Genomic DNA, 19198 nt, shown 5'->3' with positions numbered 1-19198 from the left:
ATAATTATTTCATACTCCCTATTAACTGAATAGGGGAGGTTGGTGGATGTTTGGGAGTCTACTTGAGAACCCTCTGCGGCACTCGCCATACTAGGGCTTGAGCATTTGTGTCGATGCCTCTTGCTCTCTCTCTCCTGAGGTCCTCCCTGATTGCTTCCTTGGGAGATCTCAAAGGAGGCCGATGGACCTGACACTCGCTCCCTCTCCTCTTTAAACTCACAAATGATTACGTTCCTCTCCTTCGGATCAAGATGCGCGAGTAGTTTATGCATCTTCTTCATACTACTACCAGTGGTAGTATCATCAGAGGGTCTCTTTCTACCCCCTCCACTAGATCCTCCACTTGCCATCCTTCATGAAGGTAGAAGAGAGTTAATTTAGAATGAGAGAGAGAAAAGAAGGAAAATGAGAAAAAAGAAGAGATTTTATTTAAAATTTAGAACGCATGAAGATTTCAATAGGCATGTTTTCTAGCAGGGTGAGGATTCCAAGGAGCACAATGTAAAGTCTCCATCCACTTCAACATTGTGTTCCCTAGAAAACCTCACCCCTAAAAAATATGTAATGAAAACAATGGAGAAGAGACGAAGGGCATAAAGCTTATGCTTGTGCATAAATCTTACATGTGAGCACAAGCTTTATGCATAAGAATAAGGCTTATGCATATGCAAGAAGCTTACGCTTATGCATGAAGAGCATGAGCTTAATGCCACATAAGGAAATTGAGGGAAAATAGAACAGGGGAGGGGAGAAAGGGTCGTATGCCCACTCACTTGCTAACACTTAAGGCATTGCAAGTGGCAAATTTGAAAGATCAAATTCATGCAAGAGAGATGAGAGATAGAGGGACTTACCTCAAAATGTAAAGTCTCGCGGCTATGAGGTGGTCTCTCTTGTAACAAAACCAAGCCTAAACACATCATTCAACATAAGAGGTAAGGGAGGAAGGGGGAGAGATAAGGAAAGGGGGGGTGGGGGGGGGGGAGGGGGAAGGGAGGGAAGGTAGGAAAGGGGATAGAGAAGGAAAGGGGAGACGTAGAGAAAGAGAGGAAAGGGAGGAAAGGGGATAGAGAAGCAAGGGGAAGAGAGGAAGGGGAAAGAGGGAGGAAAGAGGAGAGAGGGAAAGAAAAGGGAGAGAGAAAAAGGGAATGAAGGAGAGAAAAGAGCTTGGAAGGGGAGAGAGAGGAAATTTCGTTTTCTATCACAAGCCTACTATGCCTTTACCCCTCCCCCTCTTCTCTATTGCATGTACAAAACAAAAAAAGAACCCACAGAATAAGCTTTGAAAGGAGGAGGGAAAACATGAAGATCCATACTTGGAGCTGAAATGCAACTTCTTAGAAGAGTATCTTGGTTTTCTCCTTTGCTGCCCACAGTTCCTTTGATGTAAGAAGTGGGGGCGATGTGGTTGCGGAGTTTGAAGGGGAGAGAGAGCGACGAATGTTAGGAGAAAGAGGGCAAAAAGTGACACAGAATAGGGAAGTAGGTGTTTTTGGGTCTCGACGGCATCGATAAAAGCATTGAAAATAGCATCGAAAAATACATTATGTTTTTCTTTAAAACTTATATCTACAAACTTGTATTTTTTAAACTATCTATGTGTTTGATTCAGTTGTAGTTCATGAGAAAGTTGTGAAAGTGATATTAAACTTGGGTAAAAGTAATTTTGGGACCTAGGGGGCCTTCGAATATGGTTGTCTTGTTTTTTAATCGCACCTTCGGCGAATCCAATACATTATTTATGAGCACCGACAGTCGTAATGGGACCAAACTTGACAAGACTATACATAGTGATGGTGCAAATATTCTAGCAAGGTGTTATACCATTTGGATTATCATGATGCCTTCTTTTAGGGTGCGTATCGGTGTTAATACTGCACAAAGTGTTGGGGTTTGCAAATGGGGCAAATAATGTTATATAGCTATGATAATTTGTAGAAGGCTTAAAATAAGTATGGTCAAGTATTTAAAAGAGTATCATAGCCATATTACAGCATTTTCCCCATTTGCAAAGCCCAATCTCTTGTTTCATTAAGTGTGTCATGCATGAGTGTCAAAAAACAAGGAGGTGGGCTTTGCAAATGGGGAAAATGATGTTAGATGGCTATAATAATTTGCATGGTCCTTACAATAATTATGCTTAAGGACCTTGCAAAGTATCATAGCCATCAAACATCACTTGCACCATTTGCAAAGCCCAATCCCTTTTTTTATGTATGTGATGCACGAGCGACCAAAAATAACGAATTGGGATTTGCAAATGGGTAAAATGATATTGGATGGCCATGATACTTTGCACGCAGGTGGTTTTAAGTCCATGCAAAGGCTCATGTCCAATGGGTCCCATTTTCATGGTCAAGAATAGACATTTTCATGTTTTTGTCCATCCATCCTCTACAGTGGTGCAAAAACATGGAAATCTTCATTCTTGACTATGAAAATGGGACCCGATAGCCATGATCCTTTGCACAACCCTCAAATTATGTGATTTTAAGGCTTGTAAGAAGTATCATGGACATTTGGTCCCATTTGCATGATCCAGAATGAACATTTCCATGTTTTAGCCCATGCATCCTCTACAATGGTACAAAAAATGGCCTCGACATCTTCTACGCATAAAAATGAGAGGTAATGTCCATGATACTTTGGAAAGTCCTCAAAATATGTGGATTTAAGGCCCTACAAAGTATCATGGCCATCAGGTCCAATTCGAATGCGTAGAAGACCTTCAAGGTCTTTTTTTATACCATCATAGAGGATGCATGGGAAAAACCATGGAAATGTTCATTCAAGACCATGCAAATAGGACCCAATGGCCATGATACTTTGTACAAGCCTAAAACTAGGTGATTTTAATGCATGTTCAAAGGATCATGGCCATTGGGTCCCATTTTCATGGTCAAGAATGAACATTTCCATGTTTTTGCCCATCCATCCTCTACAATGGTACAAAAACATGGAAATGTTCATTCTTGACCATGCAAACGGGATCCGATGGCCACAACCCTTTGCACAGGCATCAAACTAGGTGATATTAAGGCCCATGCAAGTATCATGGCCATTGGGTCCCATTTGCATGGTCAAGAATGAACATTCACATGTTTTTGCCCACCCATCCTATACAACAGTACAAAAAATAGATTCGAAGTCCTTCTAGGCATGCAAATGAGAGGCGATGGGCATGATACTTTGAACCAACCTCAAAATATGTGGATTTAAGTCCCATGCAAAGTACCATGGCCATCGAGTCCCATTTTCATGCCTAGCAGCAGTTTGAAATTGTATTTTAAAATAGCACTTGTGCATAGCAGATGTATTTCCTTCAGACTTTGAGGAGTGGGAACCAGTTGAGTGCTTCTTAGGTAAGTTTACTGCCATTTATGAGGATTTAGGAAGGCAAATGCATGCTAGAGAAAAGTCCTCTACTTTGAAACAGAGAAATATCTATTGGTATAATGCCAAGTACATTACTCCAAGGACGGCATCAGGCTATGGCCATCTTCAATGTATTGCAACACCACAACTTGAAGACATGGATTACAACATGGTGGACACAAGAACAATGCAAGCATACAAGGAAAAGATTGCAAAGGATGTGGGCATGGCCATGAAGTTTACATTTGGCTCTAAATGGGTAAGGTTGTCTTGGTTTATGCCTCTGCACATTTTTTCTTCTTGTTTTCAGAATACCCAGATGCATAGAACAAAAACCATGTGGTCATGCAAGTGCCTACATGAGAATGCCCTTGAGGAATTACTTGGGGTGAATTGGGGAAGCAGGTCAGGTGAACAAAAGGGTGATTTGTTTCAATGCCATGTATGTAAGGACAATGTGGTTGTCAAGTACCACATCTCCTGCCAAATGTTATATTTTGCTTTCCAATATAGACGCTGGAAGAAAATAGGTGACAATTGGCTCCCCCTTGACTCTAACAACGATGATAATACAGGGGTAAGTTTATGTTTTGGTTCTCATTTAGGAGATGTCAAGAATGTGACTGTCACATCACAGTGGACTCTCAGGGACATGCGGGAATACCTATTGGTCATGGAGGATGGCATGTTTGAGTCCTTTCACTTTACCTTAAATGGTGAAAAGGTAGGAAAGCGTGCAGAGAATCTCGTTCATAGTGCCACTTTTATCCCTCCTGCAATATTGAAGATTGATAACAATGTGGGATGGAACAATTGTGGATTTTGACATTTTCCAATTAATAGTGGTGCAATTAATTTTGATGTTTTGAATGGTTTTGTTTCATGTTAATGTCAAGTTTTTCCCCAAAAAATTATAATTTTTTTTATTTTTTATATTTAGAAAATTTGGGTATATATAGGTTATAAAGTTACTTTAGTTTCTGTTAGAATCCAAGAGCATGTGCCTAGCGTGCCCCCCGCCAAGACCGCTAGCACCTCACGGAAGTGCACAACCTTCATGGCCACTACGGAGGCTCTGGCATGTGTGTATGGCAGGTCCCCACCCCTGCCATAAGGCACCCTTGCCTAGCCAGCCCTCCAACCTCCACAAAAGGCAAGCTTGGGGGAATTGAAGATAGGAGGGGTAACTTGGACTATTTATGTCCCTTCATCTTCCACACACCTTTGTATGTGGGATAATTCAACCCTTTCTCCTTTTTCTTATCCCCTTTGTCCATGAGAGATTTGCACCTCCAACACCCCCCTCCAATCGATCATGGAGAGAGGTGGCCGGGGATCAGACCCGGGCTCTGATACCATGTTAGAATCCAAGAGCATGTGCCTAGCGTGCCCCCCGCCAAGACCGCTAGCACCTCACGGAAGTGCACAACCTTCATGGCCACTACGGAGGCTCTGGCATGTGTGTATGGCAGGTCCCCACCCCTGCCATAAGGCACCCTTGCCTAGCCAGCCCTCCAACCTCCACAAAAGGCAAGCTTGGGGGAATTGAAGATAGGAGGGGTAACTTGGACTATTTATGTCCCTTCATCTTCCACACACCTTAGTTCAGTAGAGACCACATTTCCTTAAAAGTACTTACGTTTAGAGAATTGGGAATATTTTTAAAATCCCTACCTTGCCTTCCCATATTTGAGAATGTATTAGAGATTAATTTATGATCGATTATAATGGCTTCAAGTATGAGGTTTCCAATATCTTTTTCCTGCTTATCCAAGGAATATGTTATACATTGTTATATGAGAGCTTCAAATATGGGATTGCTAAAGATTAGGGAAAGTCTTTTAAATTAATTGAATTACCATAATACTCAAAAGACATTATGGTAGGGAGGTATTTATAGGAGTTTCTAAAGTGTTCACTATTTGTTCATATATAGATGATGTTCTCTAAAATGAGGGTTATAATGAAAAATAAGTAAGTATATGGTTCCATAAATGAGAAATTAAGAAAGAATTGTATATTCCTTTGAGAAATATACAAGCATGGTTGGTGTCAAAAACTATCACTCAGACTTTTTTGCTCGTAGGTTTTTGCTCGAAAGCTGTGCACATCCCCGCCAAAGATATGTAGTTTATTGTCCATCTTAGGAAACCCAAGGGCACTTAGGTTTTTTGTGTATATGCCTCTCAAATTTATTTTCATTGTATTTGTAATCTATAATTTACTTACTTGCAATCACAATTTACTTACATGCATAATGAAATAATAAACATCAAATCTTAATGGAACATGCAAAAGGAAATAATACTCAATTTTACTTAACATGCAAAAGGAAACAATTTCCATAACAAACAAGAAAATAATTTGAAAATTGTATTCTTTATTGACGTTGAGTGGTATTACAAAGAACATCCACTTTAAGGCACAAGTTACTCTAGCCTACGCTTCTTCTTGCTTGGTTCTGCTCCATTTTTTGCTTGTTGAAAAAGAGAGAGCTACACAATTTCATTCTCTATAGCCTAGGCATCCGTAACACCAGCTAGCCCTGCAATAGATATGATGCTATGGAGAGAACATGGTTGTGTGTCTGAGAACAAAAATAAAGCTACACTATGCCTAACCAAAACAACATGATTCATAGTAGGATGGATGGCCCTCATCTTCACAATCCAACTAAGAATCCTGAACTTCATAATATTTAACTTTCCACCTGGTGATAATTGTTGATGGAAGACCAAAATGAGTTGAGCCACTTTGTTGATGTAGTGACCAATTGAATCCATCCTTGCACCAGAAGACCCTCAGGTTCCACCCTTAATCCAACATATTCATCAACCCATAAGATATCTTGCAACCAACATATTACATCAAAACCCTAAACCATGATTCATGATTATATAAATTAAGAAAACATCATTTTTTAGGAATAAATAAGAATTAGGGTTTTCTCACACATGAAAAACAATATATTAAAAAAGGGTTTTGCAAAAACTAGGCCGTGGTTGCACAATGTTGGATATAGGGTTTGCAGGGGGGCTTTTTGCATAAAAATCATGCACATGGAAACTTATGTCTCAATGGCCTACTAGAAATGATTGTTTTAATATATTATTTTTCTTGTGTGAGAAAAAACCTAAACTTAATTGTATCCCCTATGGGCTAAATAAAAACCCTAAACCTATTTTTTTCCCTATGTGAGAAAACCCTAACCCTAATGTTTTCCACAAATGGAGTGTCAAGGGCAAGTGGGAGGGAATTGTGGGAGTGGAGAGTTTAATTTATTCAATTTCAAGTGGTTGGAATAAAAAAAAATAAACTTACGGTTCAAACCTAAATTTTTAATTTTAAACCTAGGCTATCTTGCATGCATACCAAGAATATGTATGAATTTTCAGCCCCTATAAAACAACGCCCTGGTCACATGATGTCAGATATTAGGCTTCCAGGGCATATTTTGGGTTGAAAATCCATATACATGCTTGGTATGCATGTAGGATAGCGTGGGTTTAAGATTAAAAAATTTGGTTGGGGTTTGAACACTAAACCCTAAATCCTATTTTTTATTCCCTACCGGCTAAAGACAAAGCATGGATTTTTGTTGCTAAAATGGAACCTAGAATTATGTTGATGATATTGAATCACATGATGAAGCTGGCAAAGCTACATATCTTTCCCACCTCATCACGGACTGTGTTAGCTATAGTGTCTAACCGGACTCCCTTTTGTGGTTGGTCTTGAACTTATTGTTGGCTTGAGGTGCCAGCTTCTTCATCTCTCTCCCCAAACAATTCCCTCTGCAAATTCATGAACTCCTCATCAGACATGTCATACTCTAGCATGGCATCCTTGATTGCCTTCTGTGTTGGTTGGATTGCCTCTAGATCAGTGAGGCTCGAGTCATCGAAGTGTGCAATCTCATTGATTGCTAGAGTGACTGGAGCATCAAAGTCAATGAAATCATCAAAGGTGTCATTTGAGAGCTGACATAGCACCTCATGCTCTTGAAGACCAGTTTCTTCCATCACTTCCAATAGGGTAAAGTATTCCTCACCCTCAATCCTGATTGGATCAACCGAAGGAAGGTGTGGCTTGGTTGCTGCCTCATCTAGATTATAGATGGAGGATGGATATGCATTAGTCAGATATGATGATAAGATGATCTCCATCTCAACTTTCTCCTCAGCTAGGTATGCTCCTCAGGTCCTATGTCATCTCCTCCATCACTTGTTGATCGACCTTCTCCACCACTTGTGGATACAGAAGGACCCTCGGGCTACTTGACATCCTCATCAAACTTGCAAGTTGCAAGGAGAACGGTAAGGGCTGCATCTCTCTTGATCAAATGAATTGGGAAAGATGAATCATCCCTCATGGGAATAGCATACTCACGAAGAGAGATAGGGACATTATCCATGGCCCTACCTACTATCTTCTTGAAGTTAGAACTCTGGTCAAAAGAACGACAGATTGCCCATGGATAAGTCTATCATAAAAACTAAAGAGAGGGATTATCAGTAGGAAGGAGAGCTCTCAAGTGAGACTCAAGATGGGGAATGCCTTGCAAAAGATAGGATAAACTTGATCTGCAGAGGCATGGGAATTAGTGGATGAAATCCAATGGTAAAAAATCTCTCTAGGGGAAGCCATGAGTGCAGGAGGATGCTTAGGAAGAAGAAAGAGGAGGCTATGGAATGCAAGGTCACTCAAGAGTGGGAACCTGAAAATGTGAAAGTGACCTTAGAAGTGTACTTTATAAAATGGGCATTTCCCTTAAAAATGCTTTTAATTAAAATATCTTTATATTTATTATTTTTTCTTTAAAAAGTCTCTCTCTCTCTCTCTCTCTCTCTCTCTCTCTCTCTCTCTCTCTCTCTCCCTTCAAATCCATTTTTCCCTCCCTTTGTCCCTCCCCTCTCTCTGCCTTAGCCCATAGTGGCTTGTATGCATTTCGATCTATGATTTCACTTTGTCCCATAGCCCCGCAAGGTCTTTCGAGGACGTTGATATATCTTTCTTTCTTTCCCTCCCTTTGTGTCCCTCATTGCTCTCTCTCTCTCTCTCTCTCTCTCTCTCTCCCTCCTTCCCTCTCTCTCTATCTCTTTCCCTCCATTTGTGTGCCTATTTGCACTCTCTCTCTCTCTCTCTAGCACCAGATGAACATCTTGTTGCCTTGTTGCCCTTAGCTATCTATGTCATGGACATTGGACATAGGATTTTACATACACATTTTTTGTATTTTATTAGCAATTCCACCCTTTGGATCAATTGTATCTCATTTTTTTTCAATCTCATAGTCTCTCGAAGGCCTTAATTAACTTTCTTATTTTTCTCTTTCTCAACTTAGAGGTGCTTGAAATGAATAAATGCAATTTTCACTCTCTCTCTCCCCCTCTCTCCCTCCCTCCCTCTTGTGGGGGTTAAAGGTCACTGTGCCTTTACCCCAGTTATGTACAATACTCAAACACATATATAAATGAATGAAAAAGAAGATTAGGGTGTTCTGCACCCACTAAAACTTGTGTGGCTCTTTGTTTCTCTCTCTCCCTCTTTCGTTCTTGCTTCTTTTGAGAGCACTCTCAACTGGTATCAGAGTCGGGTGATCTAGCTGAGCGTGTGTGAATGCTTGAAGCTCAGTAGCTCTGTGGGAGGAAGGAGAAGCTCTATGGGAAGCTTTGTGGGTGACTTACTTGCATCTGAGTGTGTAGAGACCTTGGAGGAACCTTTCGAAAAGTCACTTTGGTTTTGCGAAGTGGTTTTGAGAGCCTGTTAAGTGTTTTCAATGAAAAAGTCATTTTTTGAGCTTTTCCCTGTTCTGTTCGATGACAGAGACTCCGTATTGACTTGTAGAGGCAACTATTGCTTGCTTTTGGTGTCCACTTCACTTCAGGAGCTTGGAAACACCTTCATTCTTGAATCTGGGATCATTTCATTGGATTTTTGACTCACTGTGTCAGTTTTTACGTTTTTCTGCTCGGGTGTTGGAACTCAAGTTTGGAGCAACCATTTGCAGATCTGTCAGTTCCGGTGGACTTAAGAGTCCTAAAACTTCTATGTTGCTCATCATTCACACTCCGATGGAGTTTACAAATAGCTCTATTTCCAAAAACGTTTTTCAGTCTTTGTGTTGGACCCAATGATTGAGACCACGGTTTCCAAAACCATCTATCCCATTGCGTTTCGGACGCCCAAAAACCCCTACTTTTTAGTTCTTACGCAATTCGGTGGAGGATTTTCAGAGTTATAGATCTCTGTGTATTCGATTTCGTCTCTCTGTTATGCATTTTTCATTCTAAGGTTTTGAAACCTTAGATTTATGCCACATGGCAGTGGATAAGTGTTGACTCCCATTTCTCACTCATCGGTTCGGATTTTGGAGTTCCGGCAGAAGAGAGATATCTACAGATTTTCTTGCTGAGTCCGATTATGCAATGGCACCCATGTTTTAGGCATCTCAGGTTCTATTTTCAGTAGCGGTCATTACTGTGGGACTATGATTTCTTGAGCATACCTTATGCAGATCACTCTGGTTGCAGTGTGCGCTCATTCGTGGTGTGCATTGGATTACAGTGGATGATTTATAGTCCATTTGGATGCATTGCGGTCCTTATTGGATGTGCTCATATGCCCAAATTGCCTTGTGGGATGCTATTTTTATGGATGCTTTGCACATGGATGCTATTTTATTCTGAGGAACAGCTTTAACACATTGCAAGTGATGCACTGATAGTGCTATGCTCTCTTGGATGAGATATTATTAATGCATATGCCAGTGGATGATGTTTATGCTTGAGTCATTTGGCACTTATTGGCATTTTGGATTGCCATTGCAGTTGGCATTTTCTTTTGGGCCAGATTTACTCATATGGATGCATAGTATATGCACATGAGTCAGATGCTTTGAGACATGAGTTTTGTTGATATTTCACTCTATTGTGGCATACACATTTGGGTGCACCTAGTATTTGGTGTGATTCTCTCTTGTAGGCACTAGCATTTGGGATTTTTGCTTCATTTGCATCATGGCATCCTCTTCCACGTCTGAAAAGGAGTTTTTTAGCATTAAAAAGTTTGATGGGATAAACTTTTCTTTATGGAAAGAACAAATAAGGGATGTGCTTATTCAAAAGAAGCAGATTAATCCCTTGGCAGGGATTGAAGCTAAGCCTGTAAATATGTCTGAGGATAATTGGAATGAGTTGGATGCATTAGCAAAATCTACTATTTGACTTCATCTTGCAGAGTCAGTTTATTTCACAGTAGTACATGAGCAGACTATGAAAGATTTGTGGAAGAAACTATGTGCCACTTATGAAAAGGAAACCGCCTCTAATAAAGTTTACCTCATGAAGAGGTTGTTTGAGCTGCAGATGAAGGAAGGGGTCTCCATTGTTTCTCACTTGAATGAATTCAATATTATTTTCAGCCAGCTTCAGACTCAGAAGATGAATTTTGATGCGGAGACTAAGGCAATGTTTCTCTTATGTTCATTGCCATCCTCATGGGATACCTTCTGTACAACTGTTAGTAACTCTGCACCTGGTGGAGTACTAAAATTTGATGATGTTGTGGGTAGCTTGTTGGCCGAGGAGATTAGACGGAAATCTATGGACGGCAATAAGCAGGATGCAGCCTTAAATGTGCAAAGGGGTAGATCACAGTTTGGGGGAAGTCCCAAGAAAGAGGGAAGTCTCGTAGCATATCCAGGGCATGGAACATTGAGTGTTACCACTGTGGCAAGAAGGGCCATATGAAAAAGGATTGCTACATGCTGAAAAAAGAGCAAAAGGATAAGAAAAAGAATGCAAATTAGGGTGCAAATCAAAAGGAAGAGAGTCCAAGGGAGGACAAAGGAAAAGTGAAGATCGAGGAGATCAATGCAGTCACACATGATAGTGACAATAACGTTCTCTTCATGTCTAGTTTATCTGCAGAGTTGCTTACCACTTTAGATGATGCATATTCCCAGGATTGGATTTTGGATTCTGGTGCTTCATTCCATGTTACTCCCCATAGGGAACGGTTCTCTACTTATGATAGTGGAAAGACAGGTTGTGTGCATCTTGGAAATGACTATGCATGTGACATAGTGGGAGTAGGTGACATAAAGTTTTCTTTTGCAAATGGGTTTGCATTTGTTTTGAAACATGTGAGACATGTGCCTAAGTTGACCAAGAGTCTTATTTCAGTGGGTCAGCTAGATGATGCTGGTTTTCACACCACTTTTGGCTTTCAGAGTTGGAAAATTCAGAAGGGCTCTACAGGGGTGCCAAGTGTGGGACTTTGTATCCCTTACATGTATCAGGGGTATTTGATCATGTTGTTGCAATAACCGAGCAGCCAAGCACTTCTTTGTGGCATTGTAGGTTGGGGCACATGAGCCAGAATGGAATGAAACTCTTATGCCATTTGGGTTATGTATCGCATTTGAGTTTCTCTGATTTTGAATTTTGTGAGCACTATCTCTATGGGAAGCAGACTAAATCGGCCCATAAAAGAAGGGGAAAGAAAGAGTTTGAAAAGCTTGATTTGGTGCATTCAGATGTATGTGGTCCCATGCCTGTATAGTCATTAGGTGGGGTTGAATACTATGTGACATTCATTGATGATGCAACTAGGAAAGTGTGGGCTTATGCTATAGCTTGGAAGAGTGATGTGTTCTAGGTATTTCAGAAATGGTTGGCCTTGGTTGAGAATTAGTTAGGTAGAATGCTGAATGGTACGGTTCATCTTTTCTGCAACTAGATTTTGCTCTGGAGTATGAGGGGATGTGAGCTCCCTCTTAATCCCACGTGTATCACAGAAATGCTAAAAGTCATGAGAGAGATACTCTCCACCATTGTCAGTCCGTAGGTTGCAATGCATGCTTTCCAATGCAAGTCTTTTTGGTGGTTTTTGGGCTGAGGCAATGAAGACTGCAGTGCATGTGATCAATAGATCACCTAGTAAGAGTTTGGATGGTGGTATTACTGAAGAGGCATGGAGTGGCAAGAAGCCCTCTTACTCTCATTTGCATATATTTGGGTGTGAGGCATATGCACATGTGCCAAAAGAGCTTCGAAAGAAGCTAGATCCTAAGTCTAGGAAATACATCTTTCTGGGTTATGGTGAAAGTAGAGAGACGGGCTATCATCTCTGGGATCCAAAAGCAAAGAAGATCATACGCAGCCATGATGTAGTCTTCAATGAGAAGAAGATGCATAAGGCACCCATGAGGGATGTGGAAATGAGGAGAATCACTTTCCAGGATGTGAATCCACCTGCATATGTTGATAGACAGCAAGCTGTCCATGCAGCAAATGTGCAAGAAATGGTACCACCAAGTACTCCCACAGGTATACAATCTGAGAGTGCTCTCAACGGAAGCAAGAACGGAAGAAGGAGAGAGAGAGACAGAGAGCCACACAAGTTTGGTGGGTGCAAAACCACCCTAATCTTCTTTTTCATTCATTTATATATGTGTTTGAGTATTGTACATAACCGGGGTTAAGGCACAGTGACCTTTAAGCCCCACAACCTCCCACTTAAAGGACAATGTGCCTTTAAGGGAGAACAACTAGTGAGCATACTATCCAATGCCCATCAATACACGACAATACTCAAACCGCTGACTAGGTAGACTCTTCGTCAGCATATCTGCAGGGTTATCATCTGTATGAACCTTGACAAGCTCTATGCGCTTGTCCTCAAGTACCTCCCTAATGAAATGGACCTGACCTCAATGTGTTTGGTCTTTGCATGAAAGACCGGATTTCGTGCTAGCTGAATAGCACTCATGGAATCACTATGCAATGTCGGTACACCTGTATGAATCCCCAAATCTCCCACTAGCCGATCAAGCCATATAGCCTCCTTGCAACCCTCTATGGCTGCAACATACTCAGCCTCTGTGGTAGACAAAGCAATGCACTTCTGTGCACGAGACATCCACGACACTGCACCACCTGCAAAGGTGAACACATAACCAGAAGTGGATCTCCTACTATCCACATGCCCTGCATAGTCTGAATCTGTGTACCCAAGTACACGCATGTCTCCTTTACCAAAGCAAATGCACATCTCCTTGGTACCCTTCATGTACCTCATGATGCACTTAACTGCCTCCCAATGCCTCTTTCCTGGATTAGCCATATACCTGCTAACAACTCCCACTGCAAATGCAATGTTTGGTCTAGTAGCTATCATAGCATACATAAGACTCCCAACTGCTGATGCATAAGGAACCTTGGCCATCATGGCCCTTTCCTCATCTGATTTGGGACTATCTGTATGACTCAGTTTCACATATGGAGGCAATGGAGTACTCACTGCCTTCCCCCCCTCCATATTGAAACGCTGTAATACTTTTGTAACATACTCTTTTTGTGAAAGCCAAAGGAGTTTCCTACTCCGATCACGCGTGATGCGCATACCAAGAATATGACCTGCAAGTCCCAAATCCTTCATATCAAAGGCCTCATGCAACTTGGCCTTTAATGCATCTAGCTCATAAGTGTTCTTGCTAGCCAGTAGCATATCATCCACATATAGTGCCAAGATTATCAGGCTATTATCCTTAGCCCTTTTAGTGTAGAGGCAGTGATCAATTTCACTCCTTCTAAAACCCTGGGACCGAATGAAAGCATCAAACTTCTGATACCATTCTCTAGGTGCTTGCTTAAGACCATAGAGACTCTTCTTCAGCTTGCAAACTAAATGCTCTTTGCCCTTTTCTTCAAAGCCTTTCGGCTGCACCATGTAAATTTCCTCATGCAAATCCCTATGCAAGAAAGCTGTCTTGACATCCATCTGCATAAGCTCCATATCCTCTGATGCCACTAGTCCAAGCATGCATCTAAGTGTGGTCATCTTCACAACCGGAGAGAATATCTCATCAAAGTCCACACCCTTCTCTTGCTTGAACCCTTTAGCAACCAAACGGGCCTTGTACCTAGGCACATCATCACCTGTGACCTTCATTTTGTAGACCCATTTACATGGCAATGCTTTCTTTCCATGTGGCAAAGAAACCAAGTCCCAAGTCTTATTCTTCAGAAGTGAACTCATCTCTGATTGCATAGCATACTCCCACTTGCGTTGATCCTCACGCATCATAGCCTCTTTGTAGCAAGAAGGCTCCCCGCAATCAGTAAGCATCACATAGTCTACCCCTGGAACAAACCTATCAGGCGGTCTAGACACTCTAGATGATCTTCTCAAGGACATTTCAGCTTGCTGTCCCACTTGCATATCAGCCACATTTGGCTCATCATTTCCACCAATAGATGATCCATCATCTACCCTTGATTGTATACCTATGGGAGTACTTGGTTGTACCATTTCTTGCACATTTGGTGCATGGACAGCTTGCTGTCTATCAACATATGCAGGTGGATTCACATCCTGGAAAGTGATTCTCCTCATTTTCACATCCCTCATGGGTGCCTTATGCATCTTCTTCTCATTGAAGACTACATCATGGCTGCGTATGATCTTCTTTGCTTCTGGATCCCAGAGACGATAGCCCATCTCTCCACTTTCACCATAACCCAGAAAGATGCATTTCCTAGACTTAGGATCTAGCTTCTTTCGAAGCTCTTTTGGCACATGTGCATATGCCTCACACCCAAATATACGCAAATGAGAGTAAGAGGGCTTCTTGCCACTCCATGCCTCTTCAGGAATACCACCATCCAAACTCTTACTAGGTGATCTATTGATCACATGCACTGCAGTCTTCATTGCCTCAGCCCAAAAACCACCAGAAAGACTTGCATTGGAAAGCATGCATTGCAACCTTTCTTGAATGGTACGGTTCATCTTTTCTGCAACTGGATTTTGCTCTGGAGTACGAGGGGATGTGAGCTCCCTCTTAATCCCACGTGTATCACAGAAATGCTGAAAGTCATGAGAGAGATACTCTCCACCATTGTCAGTCCGTAGGCATTTAAGCATTCTACCTGACTGATTCTCAACCAAGGCCAGCCATTTCTGAAATACCTGGAATACATCACTCTTCTGAGCTATAGCATAAGCCCACACTTTCCTAGTTGCATCATCAATGAATGTCACATAGTATTCAGCCCCGCCTAATGATTGTGTAGGCATGGGACCACATACGTCTGAATGCACCAAATCAAGCATTTCAAACTCTTTCTTTCCCCTTCTTTTATGGGCTGATTTAGTCTGCTTCCCATAGAGACAATGCTCACAAAATTCAAAATCAGAGAAACTCAAATGCGGTACATAACCCAAATGGCATAAGAGTTTCATTCCATTCTGGCTCATGTGCCCCAACCTGCAATGCCACAAAGAAGTGCTTGGCTGCTCGGTTATTGCAACAACATGATCAAATACCCCTGATACATGTAAGGGATACAAAGTCCCACACTTGGCACCCCTGGCCAAAAGCATAGAGCCCTTCTGAATTTTCCAACTCTGAAAGCCAAAAGTGGTGTGAAAACCAGCATCATCTAGCTGACCCACTGAAATAAGACTCTTGGTCAGCTTAGGCACATGTCTCACATGTTTCAAAACAAATGCAGACCCATTTGCAAAAGAAAACTTTATGTCACCTGCTCCCACTATGTCACATGCATAGTCATTTCCAAGATGCACACAACCTGTCTTTCCACTATCATAAGTGGAGAACGATTCCCTATGGGGAGTAACATGGAATGAAGCACCAGAATCCAAAATCCAATCCTGGGAATATGCATCATCTGAAGTGGTAAGCAACTCTGCAGATAAACTAGACATGAAGAGAACATCATTGTCACTATCACGTGTGACTGCATTGATCTCCTCGATCTTCACTTTTCCTTTGTCCTCCCTTGGACTCTCTTCCTTTTGATTTGCACCCCAATTTGCATTCTTTTTCTTATCCTTTTGCTCTCTTTTCAGCTTGTAGCAATTCTTTTTCATATGGCCCTTCTTGCCACAGTGGTAACACTCAATGTTTCGTGCCCTGGATTTGCTACGAGACTTTCCTCTTTCTTGGGACTTCCCCCTGAACTGTGATTTGCCCCTTTGCACATTTAAGGCTGCATCTTGCTTGTTGCCATCCATAGAATTCCGTCTAATCTCCTCGGCCAACAAGCTACCCACAACATCATCAAATTTCAGTACTTCACCAGGTGCAGAGTTACTGACAGCTGTACGGAAGGTATCCCATGAGGATGGCAATGAACATAAGAGAAATATTGCCTTAGTCTCCGCATCAAAATTCATTTTCTGAGCCTGAAGCTGGCTGAAAATAATATTGAATTCATTCAAGTGAGAAGCAATGGAGACCCCTTTCTTCATCTGCAGCTCAAACAGCCTCTTCATGAGGTAAACTTTATTATAGGCAGTTTCCTTCTCATAAGTGGCACACAATTTCTTCCACAAATCTTCCGTAGTCTGCTCATTTACTACTGTGAAATAAACTGACTCTGCAAGATGAAGTCTAATAGTAGACTTTGCTAATGCATCCAACTCATTCCAATCATCCTTAGACATATTTGCAGGCTTAGCTTCAATCCCTGCCAAGGGTTTAATCTGCTTCTTTTGAATAAGCACATCCCTTATTTGTTCTTTCCACAAAGAAAAGTTTGTCCCATCAAACTTTTTAATGCTGAAAAACTCCTTTTCAGACATGGAAGAGGATGCCATGATGCAAATAAAGCAAAATCCCAAATGCTAGTGCCTGCAAGAGAGAATCACACCAAATACCAGGTGCACCCAAATGTGTATGCCACAATAGAGTGAAATATCACCAAAATTCAAAGCTCAAAGCATCAAAAGATGCATCTGACTCATGTGCATATACTATGCATCCATATGAGCAAATCTGGCCCAAAAGAAATTGCCAATAAGTGCCAAATGACTCAAGCATAAACACTGTCCACTGGCATATGCATCAATTATATCTCATCCAAGAGAGCATAGCACTATCAGTGCATTACCAACAACGTGTCAAAGCTGTCCCTCAGCTTAAAATAGCATCCATGTGCAAAGCGTCCATAAAAAATAGCATCCCACAAGGCAATTTGGGCCTATCAACGCATCCAACAAGGACCGCAATGCATCCAAATGGCCTATAAATCATCCATTGCAACCCAATGCATACCACGAATGAGCGCACACTGCTCAAACTGCAACCAGAGTGATCTGCATAAGGTATGCTCAAGAAATCATAGTCCCACGGTAATGAGCGCTACTGAAAATAGAACCTGAGATGCTTCAAAACATGGGCGCCATTGCATAATCGGACTCAGCAATAAAATCTGCAAATATCTCTCTTCTGCCAGAACTCCGAAATCCCAACCGATGAGTGAGAAATGGGAGTCAACACTTATCCACTGCCATGTGGCATAAATCTAAGGTTTCAAAACCTTAGAATGAAAAATGCATAACAGAGAGACGAAATCGAATACACAGAGATTTATAACTCTGAAAATCCTCCACCGAATCATGCAAAAACTGATAGGTAGGGGTTTTTGGGCGTCCGGAACGCAATGGGACAGACGGTTTTGGAAACCGTGGTCTCAATCACTGGGTCCAACACAAAGACTGAAAAACGTTTTTGGAAACAGAGCTATCTGTAAACTCCACCGGAGTGCGAATGATGAGCAACATAGAAGTTTTAGAACCTCCTGAGTCCACCGGAACTGACAGATCTGCAAATGGTTGCTCTAAACTTGAGTTCCAACACCCGGGCAAAAAACGCAGGAACTGACACAATGAGTCAGAAATCCAATTAAATGATCCCAGATTCAAGAATGAAGGTGTTTCCAAGCTCCTGAAGTGAAGTGGACACCAAAAGCAAGCAATAGTTGCCTCTACAAGTCAATATGGAGTCTCTGTCATCGAACGGAACAGGGAAAAGCTCAAAAAACGACTTTTTCTTTGAAACCACTTAACAGGCTCTCAAAACCACTTCGCAAAGCCAAAGTGACTTTTCCAAAGGTTCCTCCAAGGTCTCTGCACACTCGGATGCAAGTAAAGTCGCCCACAAAGCTTCCCTCAAAGCTTCTCCTTCCTCCCACAGAGCTGCTAAGCTACAAGCATTCACGCACGCTCAGCTACATCACCTGGGCTCTGATACCAGTTGAGAGTGCTCTCAATGGAAGCAAGAACGGAAGAAGGAGAGAGAGAGAGATAGAGAGCCACACAAGTTTGGTGGGTGCAAAACCACCCTAATCTTCTTTTTCATTCATTTATATATGTGTTTGAGTATTGTACATAACCGGGGTTAAGGCACAGTGACCTTTAACCCCCACACAATCAAGGGTAGATGATGGATCATCTATTAGTGGAAATGATGAGCCAAATGTGGCTGATATGCAGGTGGGATAGCAAGCTGAAATGCCCTTGAGAAGATCATTTAGAGTGTCTAGACTGCCTGATAGGTTTGTTCTAGGGGTAGACTATGTGATGCTTACTGATTGTAGGGAGCCTTCTTGCTACAACAGAGAGGCTATGATGCACGAGGATGAACATAAGTGGGAGTATGCTATGCAATCAGAGATGAGTTCACTTATGAAGAATAATACTTGGGACTTGGTTTCTTTGCCACATGGAAAGAAAGCATTGCCATGTAAATGGGTCTACAAAATGAAGGTCACAGGTGATGATGTGCCTAGGTACAAGGCCCATTTGGTTGCTAAAGGGTTCAAGCAAGAGAAGGGTGTGGACTTTGATGAGATATTCTCTTCGATTATGAAGATGACCACACTTAGATGCATGCTTGGACTAGTGGCAACAGAGGATATGGAGCTTATGTAGATGGATGTCAAGACAGCTTTTTTGCATGAGGAAATTTACATGGTGCAGCCGGAAGGCTTTGAAGAAAAGGGCAAAGAAC

Source organism: Dipteris shenzhenensis, chromosome 32, assembly GCF_047967505.1.
Source record: "Dipteris shenzhenensis isolate YYH24624 ecotype China chromosome 32, Dip_SZ_1.0, whole genome shotgun sequence".
Taxonomy (NCBI): domain Eukaryota; kingdom Viridiplantae; phylum Streptophyta; class Polypodiopsida; order Gleicheniales; family Dipteridaceae; genus Dipteris; species Dipteris shenzhenensis.
The sequence above is the reverse complement of the archived record's forward strand: the minus strand, read 5'-3'. Positions refer to the sequence as shown.